This window comes from Xyrauchen texanus, chromosome 24, assembly GCF_025860055.1.
Source record: "Xyrauchen texanus isolate HMW12.3.18 chromosome 24, RBS_HiC_50CHRs, whole genome shotgun sequence".
In the NCBI taxonomy this organism is placed as follows: domain Eukaryota; kingdom Metazoa; phylum Chordata; class Actinopteri; order Cypriniformes; family Catostomidae; genus Xyrauchen; species Xyrauchen texanus.
Genome location: NC_068299.1, coordinates 24428973 through 24450112, shown reverse-complemented (window position 1 = coordinate 24450112; position 21140 = coordinate 24428973).

Genomic DNA, 21140 nt, shown 5'->3' with positions numbered 1-21140 from the left:
CAGCGCCACCGACGCTACGGCTTCCGCCCTGCATGCCATGGCTCTCCTGCAGGTCCACCAAGCCAAGGCACTACGCGAAATGCACGGGGGTGGCCTTGATCCCGACACGCTGCAGGAACTGCGCTCAGCGACCGACCTCGCCCTGAGAGCGAAGAAGGTCACAGCGCAAGCGCTCGGGCAGGCGATGGCCACACTAGTGGTCCAGGAACGTCAACTGTGGCTGAACATGGTCGAGATGCGTGAAGCTGACAAGACTCGCTTCCTCAACGCCCCTGTCTCCCAGTTCGGCCTCTTTGGCGACACCGTCGAGGACTTTGCCCAGCAGTTCTCCATGGTGAAGAAGCAGACGGAGGCCATCTCTCACATCATGCCTCGCCGCAAGCCTGCCGCCACGGCCCATGCCCCGTCTCCTCCCGCGGCCAGAAGGCAAGCCCCTGCTCCGCCTCAACCCGGGCCCAGCTCTCAGCCCCAGCGTCGAGCAAACCGCGGGAAGCGCACGCCCCCTGTCTCACGGACCACCGAGGACCCGGAAGGCTCCCAGGTGCTCCTGAGACAACGCACCCAGAGCCCAAGACGTTAGCTCCGGAGGTGGTAAGACCGCTCCGTCCCCCGGTGGAGGGCCGGGAGGAGAATCCTTTGTTTTTTCATTTGCCGCACCCCCTAACAAGGGCTGCGGTACCCAAATTCTCAATAAAAGAGCTATTTCCTTTGTCTCTAGGGCACATGGCCCGCAAATGCCGTTCTCACGGCACTCTGCTTTCAGGCCTCAACAGTCACGGCTCCATGGACGCAGTGTCCCCGCCTTCAGCGCCACGACTGTTCCCCGGCCGGCCGGTTCAGACGAGTCCAGAGGACGCCAACACCAGACCTCCTCATCAGTCACGAACCCGCCTCCGCCGGCGTCGCTGAGCAACGTAAGTGCTTTGAGATTATTCTCAGCACCAGAGCCTCGGACGCCACGCTGCCTCCCGACGCCGCGTTACCTGTTCCGCGACCGCTGCGAAGCCACGCCGGTACGCCCAAAAACCCGTCCCCTTGGTGCTCCTAGCACGGAGTTTAGAGGCGTGGCTTTCACTGCCCAACCCGTCACGCTGGCTGCACCGGACCATTCGACTCGGTTACGCAATTCAGTTTGCCAGGTCTCCGCCCCCTTCGTGGGCGTACATTTTTCCGCAGTACACGGCCAACATGCCCTCTCCCTGCGCAAAGAAATCGCCTCCCTCTTATTAAAGGACGCGATAGAGCCTGTCCCTCCAACCGAAACGAAGAAGGGTTTCTACAGCCCTTACTTCGTTGTACCCAAGAAAGGCGGCGGCTTACGACCAATCTTGGACCTGCGAGTTCTCAATCGGACCTTATCCAAACTCCTGTTCAAAATTCTCACCCAGAAACAAATTCTATCTGGCGTCCGGCATCTAGATTGGTTCGCAGCGGTAGACCTGAAGGACGCGTACTTCCACGTCTCAATTCGCCCTCGACACCGCCCCTTCCTAAGGTTCGCGTTTGACGGCCAGGCGTATCAGTACAAAGTCCTCCCCTTCGGCCTGTCTCTGTCCCCTTGCGTCTTCACGAAAGTCGCAGAGGCAGCTCTTGCCCCGCTCTGAGAAGCCGGCATACGCATACTCAATTACCTCGACGACTGGCTCATACTGGCCCACTCCCGAGAGTTACTATGCGCACACAGAGACCAGGTGCTCAGCCACCTCAGCCGCTTGGGGTTTCAGGTCAACTGGGAAAAGAGCAAGCTCTCCCCGGTCCAGAGCATCTCTTTTCTCGGTCTGGAGTTAGACTCAGTCCCAATGACAGCACGTCTCTCCAATGAGCGTGCTCAGTCAGTGCTGAAATGCCTCGCTTCCTTCAAGCCAGGCACCGTGGTCCCGCTAAAACGTTTCCAACAGCTCCTGGGGCATATGGCATCCTCCGCGGCGGCCGCGCCACTGGGGTTGATGCATATGAGACCACTTCAGCACTGGCTCCGGGCTTGAGTCCCGAGACGAGCATGGCGCCGCGGCACGCACAACATAAAAGTTACCTCTGCCTGCCGCCAAACCTTCAAACCCTGGACAGACCTCTGCTTCCTAAGGGCAGGAGTACCTTTGCAGCAGGTGTCCCGACGCGTTCTGGTCACAACCGACGCCTCCAAATTGGGTTGGGGCATCAGTATGCAATGGGCGCAGAGTCGCAGGCCGGTGGAACCGAGGCCGCTGCGCTGGCACATCAACTGCCTAGAGCTGCTGGCTGTTTTTCTGGCCCTGCAGAAGTTTCTTCTGTTAATTCGGAACAAACACGTCCTAGTCAGGACAGACAGCACCACGGTCGTAGCCTACATAAACCGCCAAAGCGGAGTACGCTCCCTCCACATGTCACAGCTCGCCCGTCGTCTCCTCCTTTGGAGTCAGCAGCGACTGGAGTCACTGCGCGCCACTCACATCCCCGGCAACCTCAATGTGATAGCGGATGCGCTGTCAAGACAAAGCTTGCCTGGCGGAGAGTGGAGGCTCCACCCCCAGTCAGTCCAGCTGATTTGGGACCAGTTCGGCAAGGCTCAGGTAGACCTGTTTGCCTCCCAAGAAACCTCCCACTGCCCGCTCTGGTATGCCCGACAGAGGCTCCCCTCGGGCAGACGCGTTGGCACACAGCTGGCCTGCGTGGGCTGCGCAAGTATGCATTCCCCCAGTGAGCCTTCTTGCACAGGTGCTATGCAAGGTCAGGGAGGACGAGGAGCAAGTCATTCTGGTAGCCCCTTACTGGCCTACCCGGACTTGGTTTTCGGACCTCACGCTCCTCACGACAGCCCCTCCCTGGCGAATTCCCCTTCTTTCTCAGGGACGGGGCACGCTCTGGCACCCGCACCCAGACCTCTGGAACCTCCACGTCTGGCCCTTGGACAGGATGCGGAAGATCTAGCCGGCCTACCACCGACCGTCATAGATACAATCAATCAAGCCAGAGCCCCCTCTACCAGGCACCTCTACGCTCTAAAGTGGCGTCTGTTCGCGGACTGGTGTTCTTCCCGAGCCGAAGACCCGCAGAAGTGCGCAGTTAGGTCAGTACTTGTGTTTCTTCAGGAGAGGCTGGAGAGGAGGCTGTCCCCCTCCACTCTCAAGGTGTATGTCGCCGCTATCGCGGCCCACCACGACACGATAGACGGCAAGTCTCTTGTTAAGCATGACTTAATTGTCAGGTTCCTAAAAGGTGTCCGGAGGATAACTCCCTCCCGGCCTAACCTGTTCCCCTCCTGGGATCTCTCGGTCGTCCTTACGGGACTCCAGAGACCCCCCTTCGAGCCGCTTGACTCAGCTGGACTCAAGGCCCTCTCTCTCAAGACTGCCCTGCTGATCACGCTCGCTTCCATCAAGAGGGTCGGGGACCTGCATGCGTTCTCTGTTAGCGACGCTTGCCTGGAGTTCGGTCCGGCAGATACTTTCGTGATCCTAAGACCGCGACCGGGCTATGCGCCCAAGGTTCCTACCACGCCCTTCAGGGATCAGGTAGTGAACCTGCAAGCGCTGCCCCGGGAGGAGGCAGACCCAGCCCTTTCACTGCTGTGTCCAGTACGTGCTTTACGTATTTATCTGGACCGCACACAGAGCACCAGACGCTCTGAGCAGCTCTTCGTCTGCTTTGGGGGACAGCAGAAAGGAAAAGCTGTCTCCAAGCAGAGACTCGCCCACTGGGTTGTCGACGCCATTTCCCTGGCTTATCACACCCAGGCCGTGCCCCCACCCTTGCGGGTCCGAGCTCACTCCACCAGGAGTGTTGCATCCTCATGGGCACTGGCTAGGGGCACTGCCCTAGCAGACATTTGTAGAGCAGTGGGCTGGGCAACACCTAACACTTTTGCGAGATTCTACAATCTCCGAGTTGAGTCAGTATCGTCCCGTGTTTTCTCAGGTACCGAGCCCGTAGAACTCGGTGGCACGCCCACGATCTGACCGGGTGAATCGCTTGCACCTAGCACCCTTCCCCCTAACCAGGGGAAACAGTGCGCCTTCATTCCCAGGAGATCTCAGGTTTGGGACACTGATCGATTCCTCCCTAGCCCTCATGGGTTGCAGTTCAGCAGAGGAACTCGCTGACCCAAACCACTGCGGGTACCGCAAGCTACCCTGTACTGGTATAGGTGCTCCACAGGTAAGGCCTCCTTCGGACTCCCCCTGTGTGTAACACCACGGTTCTGTCCCCTCTGGCGAGCTGACTCCGTGTTTCCCTTAGGCAGTCATGGCTGCCTCGGCTGCCGTGCTGTATGTTCCCCCCTCTATAAGCTGGATCCACCACCGCAACCGACTTTTCCACATAGGCCCTAAGCAGGCCTCTGATGGTTTTGCCACTTAAACTTGCCTCCCCTCTCGGGTAGGCGTGGCCTCCGCAGGGTCTTCTCTGCCCTGGATAAGGGCTAAGACCCCCTTCCCTCAATGCGTGTAAGGGCCCCAGCCTTAGTTGCTCTATGCAAGAAACATAGAGAGAAAAGAGGCCCGGCCAGGCTTGGCCCGTTCCCAGGTTGGCGGCCAGCACCTTGTTCCCCTCCAGGGTAACGATAAGGAATCCTGATGGCTTAAATGGGGCATTGGGGAAGGGTACGTGCAGCCTGATACAGTTGGTCGTCCTGCACGTAAGAATACCTGCTCGCTCCTGTATCAGCAGTTCACGTACACGGCTCAGCGCATGGCACTTTTATAAGTGGACCCCTAGTGTCGCTTCTCTGACACAACGTGGAGAGAGCGACAGAAGGGGAACGTCTAGGTTACGTATGTAACCTCCATTCCCTGATGGAGGGAACGAGATGTTGTGTCTCCCCTGCCACGTCGCTGAGCCGAGCCACTGTTGTGGCCGGACCATTTCCGGCTCCTCAGAAAAATCCTGAATGAACTCACGTATTTGCGCCGCTTAAATACCCATATGTCCGGGGGCGGGACATGCAAATACTGGTTGCCAACTCTCATTGGCCTTTTTTCATAGTCCAGAGGTGAATATCGGCGCTCAAGAGAGACCCCTAGTGTCGCTTGACTTCAGGTTCAAACCACTATTTATCATTCCATCAGTCTGAGGGTTCAGAATGTGGCCCACTGCCTTTATGTGTAGAAGCCAATTCACCGAGGACTGTAATTGACAAAAATAGAGTCCGCTGCATAATATCAGATTATGCCATCCAATTTCGATGTCACCACTCGAAAAGTTCTATTTATGACTCCATGAATCTATTTATGAGCCCATCTGAAAGTTTAAACTGTTGAAATGAATCATTTAAATGGTGCCAACATCTTACACCGATAGAAGCTGATACAGGGACTGTATATCCAATGCAGTTTCACCATTACAAGTGTTAAAGTTGAAATTGAAAACTGTAAAGGAAAGCTTATATCCACATTCTTGCACTGCAGAACTTGTTCAAGAAAGAGTTGCTCTATGTTCACAAGACACATTTTCCAGAAGTGGTGCTTCTGAAAGAGCAACCTCTAAAAATTCAGCAACTTTTATGATGTACATAGTGACAGAAAATCTGAAAAAGACCATATATACAGTACATAAAAGACTAGATTCTGACTGGAGTGCTCAACATTTCTCTCAGTATATTCATAATTCCATATTCTGTCCTTCTCTCATCTCCCTTCAGTCCACCTCATCCACCTTTTACATTTCCATATGGAGAAGCAGAGACAGGGGAGTGGGAAAAACCAATTTACCCACAGAGCGACATCATCTGCCGGGGCGTTTATCTCTGACACACCACCCTTCGGTCCACTGTTGACAGTACATGATATTCCATTAATCTGCCTAATGAAAATTTAACCAGTGTTATAAACAAATAATTGGCCATTATCCTCTCAAAGATCCTGAATAAATTTATTGGGTCTTACTCTTTTTTTACTGCTGCATAGAGAGAGAGAGAGACTTGGAGAGAGAGACAGACACAGAGAGAGAACGACGGCCTTCCTGATTGATGTCAGAATAAATGCATAGGGTTCCCTCTGCCGCTGCGAGTGGGCTTCGGCTAAGCCTGTGATTGACTTAATGAGAGTCTTTGGGGTGAGTAAATGTTCCAAATTGCTCAGTCATTAGCTTTTGCGCAGCTGTCTGAAGATACCCCCGATCTGCTGCGCTGGGTCGGCTCCTCTTGTACCATTCCGCCTGCAATTACATTTTCATTTAGAGCAAACCTCTGAAGTCCGATAGCAAGGCCCCCTTTTCATTATGCTGGTCTCCTTTTTTTTTTTAATCTAAATGGTGTGAAATGTCTCTTCATTTAGACCAATTAAAATAGAAAAAGACTGCACTGTAATGAATTATCATACAAATTATTTACTTAATGCTACAATTTCACTCTCTCTCTTGCTATTGCTTTTTCTCATCTCATTCTGCTCTTCCCATCAGGGATGCAGGGCATGGATGGAAGGAAAGAGAGAGAGAGAAGACAGTGATAAGAGAGAAGTGCATTTGGACTGCTGAGACCACATTAACGTCTCTGCCTTTTAGCAAATACTATGCTCAGCCAATGTAGGGGAGACTGTATTTTATGACAAAGTGGAAACCAAAGTCAATGAATATTACTCTACTATTAGAGAGGTGATGAGGATGAGGCATCCAATGAGCTGGGGAATATGAGGACATTAAAACTCATTTCAGGAATTTGATTACAGTGCTCATCTAACCTCCTTTAATTAAGAAGAAGCTTATGCCTTTAAATTAACTCCACTTGATTGATGGAGACAGACATTTGCTCGCGGGGAGCGGATATTCATCTTTGTCGGGGTATATGCAAACACTGTGACAGTTTGAAACTATTACAGTTTCTATATCACATCCTACAGGAGCTATCATCTCCCCTGTCATTCTCTTTATCTGGCCTCAGCATTTAATCGCTTTAGATTTACACCCTATTTGAACAACATTAGAAGGTTGAGTTATTTACTTATATCTATAGAACAAATATCAAACTGATCTCATCGAATCATGTTACTATACCTATATATTTTAAAAAATAATTTGTATGTGGCTCATTGTATGCTATGTATCACAGCCAGTTTGTGGTGAAATGAGTGGCTATAACTACAGTGAATTTTATTTCCATTCACACAAATTATGTAAACTGCTGATTATAAGTTCATAAACAGATACTTTTCTCTCTGTTCGTCACACAATGCTATCTTATGACATCTAACATTTTTTACTATAGGACATGACTTTTAAGGCAATACATTTTAACCAACTGCATTTACACACTTGTTCAAAAGTGATCAAATTGTGCGGTAGCTCAAATGATGGAACAATATCCTTGTGAGTTGAAAGTGCCATACAAGCTCCACAAAATGATGTGCTTGCATCAGCAATTGTGTTTTTCATGTCTCATTTGCTTTTAATAACACTCTCGGTTATGCTAAGTGAAGGATTACTTATGGATTATTTTTATGCAGCCTTCATCTGCTTTATGGAGCTTCAAAGATCTGGCCACCATTCACTTGCATTGTATGGACCTACAGAGCTGTGATATTCTTCTAAAAATCTTTCATTTGTGTTCTGCAGAAGAAAGAATGTAATACATCTGGGATGGTATGAGGTTGACTAAATGATGAGACATTTTGTAGTTTTGGGTGAACTATTCCTTTAATGTTTAGGTTAGGTAGGTAGGTTTTGTTCATTTAAAACTCAATAGAGCATAAACCTCAAAAAACCCTTGAGGTTTTTAAGATGCAATGGTTGATCCTGCTTTGGCTTCATTTGGAAAAATGTTCATTAGTGGCGAAAAGACCATATTGTGCCTAAAATATACATTATTCTATATTTTACTGTTACTGAATAATATACTTTATTCTATATTTTACTGTTTGTTTTTAAAACTGTTGCTGATATAAATATATAATTCTCAATCATGCAGTTGCAATGAATACTGAATCAGCATGGCCTGCGGCTGAAACAGAGACGTACTGATTTTCAGAACAATTGCACTCTTGCTCATATGATATTGCTTAATCTATAATTCTCTATTCATCATCATTTTTAATCTCCAACAAAGAGCAATTATAGTTACCCCAGAATAAACAAACAAACTCTGTTATATACTTAAATTCCTTAGAGTCAATTAATCTAGGGGTTGGCATTCAGATCCAGTTTGATTCAAAGCTTGTTAACGCTGGGAACCACTGATTGAGTTGAAGTGGCTTGTTACCATGGAGACAGCAGCTTCTGTGGCATGCCAAGCCTCTGTATAGGTTTAGGGAGGGCGCCACCAACATATCCCTGTAAACCTTTAAATACTCCCATTCTACGGCTTAGAACTTTATTCCAGAAAACCGCCTTATAATGTTTTTAACACACTGATATAAATAATTTCGCTATTAAATAAATAATAATAATAATAAACTTGGGCAAGTGGCACATCAAACATTTTAAGAGAGGTGTCAAGCTGTTATTAGCCCTTCTGGGCAAAAATGTTAAGTGCTGGATGATTTGCACTAATCGCTATGAAATCAGCCACAGTGCTAAAGTGCCACTTCCGCCAAGGCTTCTGCACAGCCTCTGTTCAACATCAGCCCATATTCATTCTGACAGCTAATAGTACAAATGCAAGATCACCCGTGCAGCAAACACCCAACAGGGGGAACATTTCTCCATTGGGAAAAACAGATCACAGGTAAGTTACAGTTCTCTTTGCAGTTCTCTGAAGCAATATAAGATATTGCTTTTAAAGGAATGTTCCAGGTTCAATACAAATTAAGCTCAATCAACAGAATTTGTGGCATAATGTTGATTACCACAATACATATTTTTGACTTGTCCCTCCTTTTCTTTAAAAAAAAAAAAAGCAAGAATCTGAGTTACAGTGATGCCATTACAACAGAAATGAGTGGGGCCAATCCATAAATGTTAAAATACTCACAGTTTTAAAGGTATTGCCACAATTCGGAAAAAAAAAAAAGTGTATGTTAAAATTATTTTAGTGTAATAAAAATGCTTACTAACCTTTTCTGTGTGAAGTTATATCCAATTTTGCAATGTCAATGTAACTTTATTTATAGAGCATAATTAAAACAATATTTGTTGACCAATGTGCTGTACATAATATCGTAAAATATAATAAAACACAGTAAAAATAATACACAACATATAAAAAACAAACAACAGTAGGCATCATTGGTTAAAAGCTATAAAAATTACAAGTTTTAAGCGTTGATTTAAACTTGTGTACAGTTGTGGCTTTTCTAATAAAACAGAAAAGCTACTCCAGAGTTTAGGTGCAGCAACAGTAAACGCACGGTCACCTCTTAGTTTCAGTCTAGTCCTTGGAACTGTTAATAACTTCTGGTTTCTCAAAGATCTCCCTGAGTGATACTTGGATAAGAGCTCAGCGAGATAGGATGAAGGCAAGACTAAAATAGTGGTGATATGTTCATGTTTTCTGACACCAGTTAGAAGCCTGTGTTAGCACACTGAAACAGCAATGTGATAGATTGTGAGCAGACTTATCAAGCAATGGCTTACATGCGATTGGCTAGGAATTACCCAGCTAATGATGTGATGTACAGCTGCTAGTCTTCCCGCTAGAACTACGCTACGCTTCCATATCTGTAATATCTGGTATGCCATGAGTGTAAATGATTAGAGAATTTAAATTTGTGGGTGAATTATTCTTTTCAGGACTCGTACCGGTGTTTTTATATTGTAACTGCAACACTCTATCATTTAGGGTTATCGTGCAATTTAATACATTTGAACAAGGTTGTAAATGTAGTTGGTTATGTAATGCAAATGTTAAAATATATCACTTACAAGTCATGCACCATAGTAAAAGTGTTTTGATGTCATAAGATAGCATTGCTCGAGGAACAGAGTGAAAAGTAAGTGTTTATGAACTGATAATTTGCCCTTTTAATTTTTAATTTTGTGAAAGTGAATTAAAGTCATTCGTGTTACAGAGTGTAACAAAGTCTTTAGTTCGGGCAATGGAGACAACGAAGCAAGTTCAAGTTCAGTTCTTTTATTATGAATTTATTTTCCTCAGCAATGACGGTAACCATCGCAATCAAACAGTTTAAATAAAAAATGTAGCACACTCTGGCTGCTGTGCTCTCGGGTCACTCTCTCCCCCACTGATGCTGTGGCGTGGCTCTTAAATCTCCCTCCGCCATCACTATAACGAGAGACAGGTGTTAAAGATCATTGTGAACCAGGTGATGAGCCTTACCACTCTCTCCCGCAGACTGACACATGACCATGCCCCCCCCATGCCACTCAGAGCCTCGTGTTTATTTCGCCAGGAAACTGCTGCGATATGTTCAGTAGGCCATATATAATTTTCCAAAAATTTAAGTATTGTTACAGGATTTGATGGAACCAGGTTGAGAATTGCAGTTGTGGGTGAACTATGTCTTTAAACGGCAAACGTTTATTCAGGATTTATAACAATATGTGAATGTAAGTTTCTAGTGTAATCGACTAATCAATTATACAACAATATGTAATATTGGCAAAGAGTTACAAACAAAAAATTGGTTTGGTTATATTGCAGTTGATTTGTGTCTAAATCAGGATTCTGTGAAGTCACTGTAATCAGGGATAAGTCCCACCTATACACTGAGTAATTAAATTGTTGACATGCATAATTGCTCACCAATTAGAAGCCTGGTCTACTTGACTCTGCTTTTAGGGTCACTCGGTAGGGAGGCTAACATCGTGTCAACCAGAATTGTGTTTGCGCAACACTGCACTGAGCTGCCTGCAAGGGGTCTCAATAGCAATGTACATAAAGCAAGGCTGCATGCTGTCTGTGGCAGATGTATGCTAATTGTTAGCCAAGTGTGGCTAACTGACAACTGATCCAAAAGCAAACATCAGTCACACTGATGGATAAACACAATGCTTGCTGTCTAAGGAGCAAGCTAAGATTGCCTTTGTCACCTTTGACATTTAGATTAAGGAGTGGTTAGGCTTTATTAGTGACTGTCTGCTTAGATTAGAAATACTTTATAGTGGTGGTTTGGCTAATAACCCATGCCACTGCAAGACAAAACCTAGACGATTTAATATAATATAACAACAGTATACAGTGTAAAAAGTGGTAACTTCAATTGTTACTTTAGGGAGCTATTTCTATATGATCTAACCCTTTTTTTTTTTTTTTTTTGGTGTAACACCTAATGTATTCAGGTTGATTCACTGATATTAAATTATATATTTGAAACCAGCTAATTTAGATGTCGCCACACATTTTTTTAGGTTACATTTTTTTTTGGAAATGTCATGATTTAATGTATGTCAACATGAGTTTGGTGTATTTATAATTACATGTAATAGAGTTACATAATTGTGGTTGGCAGATCACATCAGAATTAAAAGCTTTTGTAAACCTGTGTGATCAAATTACTCCCCTCCATTCCTAGAACAATGCTTTTGTTTTTCCCTGCAATAATGAGCAAGCTCACCTCCAAAATCAATTTAAAAGTCTGCCATAGCCTTTGAATGAAGACGAGTAGAACCATTAATTAAAAGTGGAACAGGTTCTTATTTTAGTGGAAATTAGAAAAATCGTGAGCCTTTGTTGAGGAAAGCCCAGGAGCCAGGCTTTCATTAGCCTACATGCATGGCAGAAGCAAATCATCAACCATAATTTTCTCTCAATGAGGAAAAAAGAAGGGGATGAACCTTAGAATGCTATTTATGGTGTTTTACGGAAGTGGGAAAACAGTAATGTGATTAACAGTTATCTACAACATGTTTGAAATGGCCCCCCCTGCAAGTGTTTGTGTCTAGATTAAAAACGAGACTGCAGCAGAAAGAGAGGGAGATAGGGTTGATATATATATAAATCTGCTTTGCTGTGCAGCAGCACATTGATAAAGATTTTCTTTCTCCATTTTTTTAAGCAAAATTCTCTGTCACATTAAAAGATGATTTTTTTTTACTCCCACCCACCCCCTTCTCTAAATATCTGTATTTAAATGTGTCTGTCCCTCGATGAAGGCACGACAAGTGGAGTGTCTGCCTTTGTCCCGTGCAAGAGTATCTCCACGACATATGAACTGCTTTTAGGATTAGCCGAGTGCAGATTTATTTAATGCAGCCTCGTGGAGCATTGTTGGAAATCTATTTTGGGAAACGCAGGGCTTGCCAAGCTCTAAGCCTGGTAATATATGCCTGCTACAGTTTAAGAGAGTAGGTTCAGGGACCCTCTTTATGCTGGGATCATATGGTTCATGCATACACATTCAATATGAAAATATCGCTGGGGGCTGATAGGACACATACAAAATGCCCCCTCACCCCCCTAACAACCTCTCTGGTGTCTCCCCTGTCACATGTTTGTCTGGCTTGTTTAAATATTTGATATCCTGAAAATGTTTGTGATATGCACTTGATGCGATACTGTGCATGCATATGTGTAAAGTGTTTAAGAAGCATGCATGGCTATATGATTAACAATGGCCAGGTTATGCTGGAAAACTGAATTTATTGAATTTATTCCCCATCACCACAAGACTACCAAAACATTTTGACATTTGTAGCAAATTATATGGTATACAAGTATCTCTCAACATGATCTCATATTTGAGTATTCATAGATATTCTTACTTAAAGGGGGGTTAGTACATTTGCTTATGTTTGCATAGTCAATACCACGTACAATACAGATTTCTAGACATCATTATTTTACGTATGAACAACTTTATAGATGTACAAATGTTTCAGAATCCTTATTGAATCCACAAATATTTAATATATGGAATTAACTAGTTGATTTTACTGTATTTATTATTAAATGTCCAAACCAATCACATACGTATATTCGACACACATTGACTCATTTACCTTATTTGTCTTTATAACTTTATTTATGATATCTGGTGTCATTTTCAGCTCTTTTCAAAGGATAATGTCAAATGTTAAATAAAGTCTAAACTTTTAAATGTTAAAATAAATACAAATTCTGTAATCATTTAACAATTTCTCAGTCATACATTTTGTTTTATTTTGTTTGCCAAAAAAGGCTGTTGCTTTTCAGAATATCCAATTACCATTAAATACACCAGAAAAGCCCCATAACACGATCCTTAAATGAATCCATCCCATTAGTGCACTATAATAAAAGTCTTTAAAAGACATCTGATAGCTTTGTGTAAGGAGCAGACCCAAATTTTAGTCTTTATTCAGCAAACATCTCCCTCATTCGGTATAGCAGCCGTAACAGATCAGTATATATTAAGATTTTGTAACAAATTATTGTCATTGTACATTTCTCTAACTGTTACGGTTTTTATATTGTTGAAAAGTGGTTAGATTCATATAGGCTAGGGGGTTAAGGGATCTAAATTGTTTATAAAATTGTGAACATTACAACTATGTACATATACACTCACCTAAAGGATTATTAGGAACACCTGTTCAATTTCTCATTAATGCAATTATCTAATCAACCAATCACATGGCAGTTGCTTCAATGCATTTAGGGGTGTGGTCCTGGTCAAGACAATCTCCTGAACTCCAAAATGAATGTCAGAATGGGAAAGAAAGGCGATTTAAGCAATTTTGAGCGTGGCATGGTTGTTGGCCAGTCTGAGTATTTCACAATCTGCTCAGTTACTGGGATTTTCACGCACAACCATTTCTAGGGTTTACAAAGAATGGTGTGAAAAGGGAAAAACATCCAGTATGCGGCAGTCCTGTGGGCGAAAATGCCTTGTTGATGCTAGAGGTCAGAGGAGAATGGGTCGACTGATTGAAGCTGATAGAAGAGCAACTTTGCCTGAAATAACCACTCGTTACAACCGAGGTATGCAGCAAAGCATTTGTGAAGCCACAACACGCACAACCTTGAGGCGGATGGGCTACAACAGCAGAAAACCCCACCGGGTACCACTCATCTCCACTACAAATAGGAAAAAGAGGCTACAATTTGCAAGAGCTCACCAAAATTGGACAGTTGAAGACTGGAAAAATGTTGCCTGGTCTGATGAGTCTCGATTTCTGTTGAGACATTCAGATGGTAGAGTCAGAATTTGGCGTAAACAGAATGAGAACATGGATCCATCATGCCTTGTTACCACTGTGCAGGATGGTGGTGGTGGTGGTGTAATGGTGTGGGGGATGTTTTCTTGGCACACTTTAGGCCCCTTAGTGCCAATTGGGCATCGTTTAAATGCCACGGCCTACCTGAGCATTGTTTCTGACCATGTCCATCCCTTTATGGCCACCATGTACCCATCCTCTGATGGCTACTTCCAGCAGGATAATGCACCATGTCACAAAGCTCGAATCATTTCAAACTGGTTTCTTGAACATGACAATGAGTTCACTGTACTAAAATGGCCCCCACAGTCACCAGATCTCAACCCAATAGAGCATCTTTGGGATGTGGTGGAATGGGAGCTTCATGCCTTGGATGTGCATCCCATAAATCTCCATCAACTGCAAGATGCTATCCTATCAATATGGGCCAACATTTCTAAAAAATGCTTTCAGCACCTTGTTGAATCAATGCCACATAGAATTAAGGCAGTTCTGAAGGCGAAAGGGGGTCAAACACAGTATTAGTATGGTGTTCCTAATAATCCTTTAGGTGAGTGTATTTATAATATAAAGGATTTGTAACTATTTTTACATTTCTAAAACTGTAAATGTGCTAAATCATTTACCTTTTTGATGCTGTCAATACGTCTATAATGTAGGTTTCAGCAGAGTGTCTATCTAAACTAAGTGCAAAATACCTGTTTTATTTACTGTAGTAATATTGTAGTAACCATGTGTTTTGGTGGAAACTCAATAGTTCTGATGTACTAACCATGGTGTTACTACAGTAACATGATGTGAATAGTAGTTAATAGTAACCATGTTTAATTTTGTGATTACTATGATTTTACAAGAAAAATACTACTATGGTTACTGTAGTAAAACTATGTTTTTTGTTGTAAGGTAGGGTTAGGCTTTGGTGTAGGGTGTCTGTGGGACTCCAAATAAACAATAAAAATTCTGCAGTGATACCACTATATGTTACTATTTAAACAGGGGTGTAAGAGTATCTGCCACTATTTGCACTAGAGTGCAGCATCTAACGCTATTTGTACTTAGTGCAAAGAAGATGCTTTTTGTTGCTTTTTACACTTAGTGAAAATAGCATCTATCACTATCTGCACTCTGTACAAACAGCCTCTGACTTAAATATTACTTACGAATAGCTACGATAAATAAAGAGATCAGTCAGCAGAATCTTACTCCTATAAGTACAGTTATTTTGTTTTAATATATGTGTTTTATATGGTCAAACATGATCTAATTCTGCAGTGAAAAACCTAAATATCCTGCATCAGCTTTTATAGGTGAGGAAAACAACAACACCCTAACACAGCAACAGTATGGGCAAACAAAAAACTTGTAGAAAAAATGCCCACAAATCTATTCCCTCAACTACATCTCCCATGAAGCCCCGGGATAAGGCTTTGGGCCCATTCTCCACACAGTGTAATGTGGGCATAGTGACAGGTGAGCAGACAATAGAGGGGAGCCAGGGGGGGCGCAGGCAAGGGGAAGAGAGCGTCAGACAAAGGGGGAGGACATGGGCTTTGCACAGAAGACACGCTAAACCTGACGGCTTTATCAGAAGTGTGAAAGACAGGGGCCAGACTTCAAACATGATTTTCCTCAGCGTGACAAAAGCACTCTTCAAACATAGCCTACCTCTCTCGCCGAAAGGCTATAGCTGATGCAGAGAGCTGCACTGCCTCTTTCTGTGCTACCAGTAAAATCAATGGTTTCTCCTATAAATAAGCTGTTGTGATTGACGTTGAGGAAAACAGGGTAAAAAAATAAAAATTATGTGAGACTTTCATGGTCTGTATTTGCTCATTCAGAGACCTTAAAGAGTATAATATACTATTGTAAAATGCACATTCTACTCTAATTTAATGATGAAATAAAGACAAAATGGTAGCACTTTATAATAAGATCAAATTTGTTAACATTATTAAACGCATTATGTATCACAAACTCACAATGAACAATATATTTTGCACAGTATTTATTTATCTTTGTTAATGTTAGGTAATAAAAATAAAATTGTTCATTGTTAGTTCATAGGGGATTAACTCATTTTAACATACAACTTTTGATTTAAAAAATTTGATTAACATTAACCAAGATTAATAAATGCTATAAAAGTGTTGTTCATTGTTATGTTCATGTTAACTAATGTTGTTAACAAATGTAACCTTATTTTGAAGTCTTACCAACACAACTGTATTGTGAAATCACATACCACATTTGTTATTTTTTTGCCATATAAAAGCTTCATAAATGTTGCATAATTGTTTTTTCCCCCAGCACTTTAAAGTAAAATGCATATGTGCAGTGTGCAAGCAATTTTGCATCACTAACATAAAGTATGTTTCTGTCTACTCCAAATATACTGTATATGACAGGATGCGTAGTTCTCAGACTAGGAAAAATTAGCTCAAATATTTTGACTATGCTACTCATTATACTGAACAAAAGGTATTCAACAAGCAATTTCCATGATCATCTATCCCTCATCCTTAAAAAACAAGGACTCTAAGCAGCCCTCGATATATTAGCTTTGATTCTGCAGACTTCAAGGGGAGCTCTGGGCTTGTCAAAATATCTACTCTTTGGCTAGGAAGCACACAAAGTTCAATCAATTAGTCAGTGATTATTATTACTACTGTTGTTATTACTAGTCCCACTAGCCAGACTGTTATGGTAACCCCAAACACAGCCCATAATACTAATCCTCACCCTCTCCATGACCCTAACCTTTACACTTTTAATCAAAATCATATTTTGCGAAGAGGGGCAAAATATTGACATGTTGTTTTTTTATGTGTTCACCGAGAGTATCATGGGCAGTGCTCTGGGAATGGAGTTGTTTTTACTCTTTTAAAGCAATCTGCCTTAGTCTTTTTTTCTCAGCATTTGTATTTTTTTGTATCATTTTCCCTAACAATTTCTCTCAGAGAAATAAGGTCATTAGGGTTGAAGCAAATTAGAAGAACAAAGTGGTTGTAGATGGGCTGTTTTGGCTGTGCGGCTCTCTGTTTTATTGGAATCAGTCATGTACACAGCATTCTATAAAAAAGGCTGTTTAGCAGGATGCATTGTCTAGCCTTGAAAACTCATGGTATGAAATCCAATATTACTATTTAATAGAAAAAGAAAGGGATATGCATTAAGTTTTTACCACAACTGAGGCAGACAAAGCAATGAACTGTTTTCTTGTCGTTCTGATTTAAAGGACGTTCACCCAAAAACGAAAATTCTGTCATCATTTACTTCAGTCACCATTCACATTCATTGAATGGAAAAAGATTCAATCAAAGTAAATCGTGACTGAGATTAGCATTCTCTTTTTGTGTTGTAAAGAAGAAAAACTGTAATATGGGTTTGAACAACATGAGGTTGTGTAAATGATTTTAGATTATCTAGCCCTTAAATGTTTGACCCATTTTTAGTGCAAAATAAAATCTGGGAAAAAACAATATGTGATGTGACACAGACTGGATGGCATGCTAAAGAGAAAAGCAAGAAGCACTGCGGCGAGCAGACACAGAACACAGAAGACAAAGATATTTCCTATGCAAAGCTCGCACACAATGTAATGTGTGATAGCAACCGAGGCTGTCCAAGTAACATGTGGAGTGGGGGCCTGGACGGCGGGGGGATGTGCTGAATCAAGGGGCTGCATCTTGCGCCGATTGGAACTCATCGCTTTGATTCTGCTGATCCAGGATCTCAGAGTATTCCGTGTGACACAAAGCAGAGCTCGGCTTTGGGGTAATCTCATTACAAAACTTATTTACAGATGAAAAAAGAGGAGAGAAAAAGCCACACAACCCTCACCATGCCAAAGTGATGGCTCACAGAGGCAGGTGTAATTTTACCAAATTAGCCTTTAAACAGTAAAAAGGAGATTATTGCATATGTCCCAGCTAGTCAGAGCTTGGAGCCCCCAGGGGCGGCCTGAATGAGACATGCTGAGGACTCCCCAAGGGCCTTGTGCCAGAGAAGACACACTCGCTATGGGATGAATTCCTATTCCTACAGCCTCCAGACTGTGGAGATAGAGAGTGTGACTACAGAATTCATTCAGACAGACAGAGATAGATAAACAGACTGTTTGTTTGATTGATTGATAGAATGAACACAAAAAAAGAGATGTTAGCCAGAATGTTAGCATCAGATGGAGGAAGAATGTTATGTGCCCTTCAAGTGGAGTCGAAATTTCATAATTATAAGATCTGAGCACATGAACGACCCAGCAAGGTAATTTTAAAGAGTGGGAAAGTTGGAATTGGAGTTGGGACATTAGAATAATTTTTGCTAAATTATTTCAACTTCTGTACTTTATCTCAATCATATTAATTTGTTATATGACAACTAACGACTCACCATTCATTGTTTGATTAAAGCAAATTATTTAATAATATATTAGATACCATGCATAAATAAATAATTTATGTGGTTTATATGTGTTGCAGGTTTATTTACTTATGTTTATTCATTGGTACATAAGAAAAAAGTGTGTTTGCCATCATTCATTGTGTCTATCGTCTTCCGTATTTTGTTTCCCACTAGAATGCGTGACATGTCATAAACATTAATGCTCAGCTTGGAGGTACAAGCTTCCCAGGTCCACTTGAAGGCAGCATTAGACTCAGTCACTATTCACTGAAGAAAGATGCAATGATAGTGAATGATGTCTGAATCGAACATTCTTGCTCCATTTGTATTCCATGAAAGAAAATCTTCATAAGTGTTTATGACAAAAGATGACAATTTTTATTTTTGATGAATTATTGCTTTAAAAATTTGAGGTAGCAATTTTGTAAACAAACAATTAAAAAATGTTTGTGGGTTAGATTTTTTTATTGATGCTATATTTATTAGATGCTTTATACAACAGTTAGTTCCGGTCCTTGAATCTGATTGGATGAGCAGTGTTCCAAGAGTGCTGATAACGGCACTGGGACTCTTCACTATTTGTATCACTCTACTTCTCCATTTTCATGGCTTTCCAAATATTGATGCAGATTTTAATTCCTTTCCCTGGTTTGTTTAGTGACTGTAAAGGGATCAATGGAAAGGAGGAGGCGAAAACCGGATTGACAATGTAAATAATATTTTAATAATAAACTGAAACAGACAAACACACACACACGACGGACATGTCTGTAAACGATCTCTCTCTCTCCCGCACAATCCTCTGCAGTCGACCTTCATCCCTCTCGGAGGCTTGATTAGCCTAATACGGGACCGGGTGTGTAGGATCACGACCCGGCCCCACCCTCCGCCCTGCCACAGTGACCATTTCTGGAGATTTCAAATTTCCGGCAGAAGGTGGCGACAAATGAGCGTCATTTTTGTCATAAATGAGCCATTCAATCATTGACTCAACTATTTCATTAAAAACACATTAAACAGTTGTTTACCAACAGAACAATGGAAATTAATGAGAATGATTAGTTCAAAATCAGAAATGCACAAATACCAGTCTGAAACGCAAGATATAATTTCATATTAAATTATTTAATTATTAAAATCCTGTCATATTATGTAGGCCTACATACTTGTTTGTTGGACTATTGTATAAAAGCAATATCACACTCACAATCATGCTGTTGTTCCACAGATCAGGATTGCTGTTACTTACCTGTGGCACTCGTGCCTATACTGCTGAATCATAGCCGTTCAATCTTGGTCACACAATGGCACTCTAGCTCGCTTGTGTGAAATTGATTAGATCCAGGGCTGGACTGGTAATCAGCATTTTAGGGCGATCAGAGGCAGACTGGACATCGGGAAAACCGAGCGGGCCAGTGGGTCAGCTGCGAAATGCGCAGAATGGGCTGCGATAAGCTAAAATGTGCCGCCGCGTTATGCAGAACGGACCACAAAATGCTACTGCAATATGCAGAAAAGGACAGCGAACAACAATTAGATAAAAATGACAATTCCAATCTTGTACACAGACTTGAAATTTATCGTAATGGTCTATTGAGTTAACAATAACAATCATACGATTCTTGCAGACACTTGCATGCCTGTGCCTGACGCATACTGATTTGACAATGATTTGGATTGAACCTGAGTGTTAAGACACACACTATGGTTCCAATAATTCACTAGTAGTATATTTGAGAGATCAAGCTCTTTTCCTCCAAGCTTTCTCTTCTGGCTTAAACTACACTGCTTTGCAAATCAACAACTGTTGTAATTCACACTGTTGGTCTAACTGCTGCCCAGAGATGACAACGCTGGAGGTAGAATACCTGCTATTTGCAAATGATTTTGTCAGCTACCACTTAAGACTGCTGGCTATGTTCTGCTCATAAAAATGGTGCATTGAAGATGTGATGGAGTGTGTATGATCTTGGGAGACCAAACCCAAGTCATCTAATCTCTGGCTGGATTAGTGTGGCAGATTGTTGCCATATGTGGCACGGTTCTTTGCTTCAACCATGACAATGATCAACTGCGCTGTGCTGAGTTTTTGTCTCTTAGAGTGACTTAAGTGCTATTACTGGAGTTTAAAACCCTACTAAAGGGGCTTCCATGAATATAAAAGGGAAGAATATCACTACTGAGCTGTCTGGAAAATGTGGCTCCCAATCAGGCAATATGGCACTGGATTTATGACATTCATCCAAATAGATAAACCAGAGACTTCATGTAAGAGGTCCAGGTCTCATGTAACATTAAAGAGCAAGAGGAGCGACGAAGGATGAGCGCAGATGCATTCCTATATATAGCTCCCCCCTTTTTTTCCTCTCAGACGCGTTGAGGCTTCAGTTCATTGTTACATAAAGTTGTGTAACAAATGAGGCATGCTGCTTTGAACTAGTTGACCACAGCAGTCTGGAGGAACATCTTGGAGAGAAACCTCAACATGTGGCAGCAATAAGATGGCCCCCACCCTGCCTGAGACATGTGGGACACAGAGCATTCCTGCCAAGCTCATTAAAGCTGAAAACACTCATCCCACAAACACTGTAGCACTCTCAAGCATGGGGTGATGAAACATATGTCTTTATTTTCCCACTGAGGGTATGATAGTTGTAATTTGAAGGTCAGCTGAGGAATCTTGGCTGTGTTGAAAATGTTGTCAGGTTGCCTGTGATACAGATTATCTGTATTTATTTCTA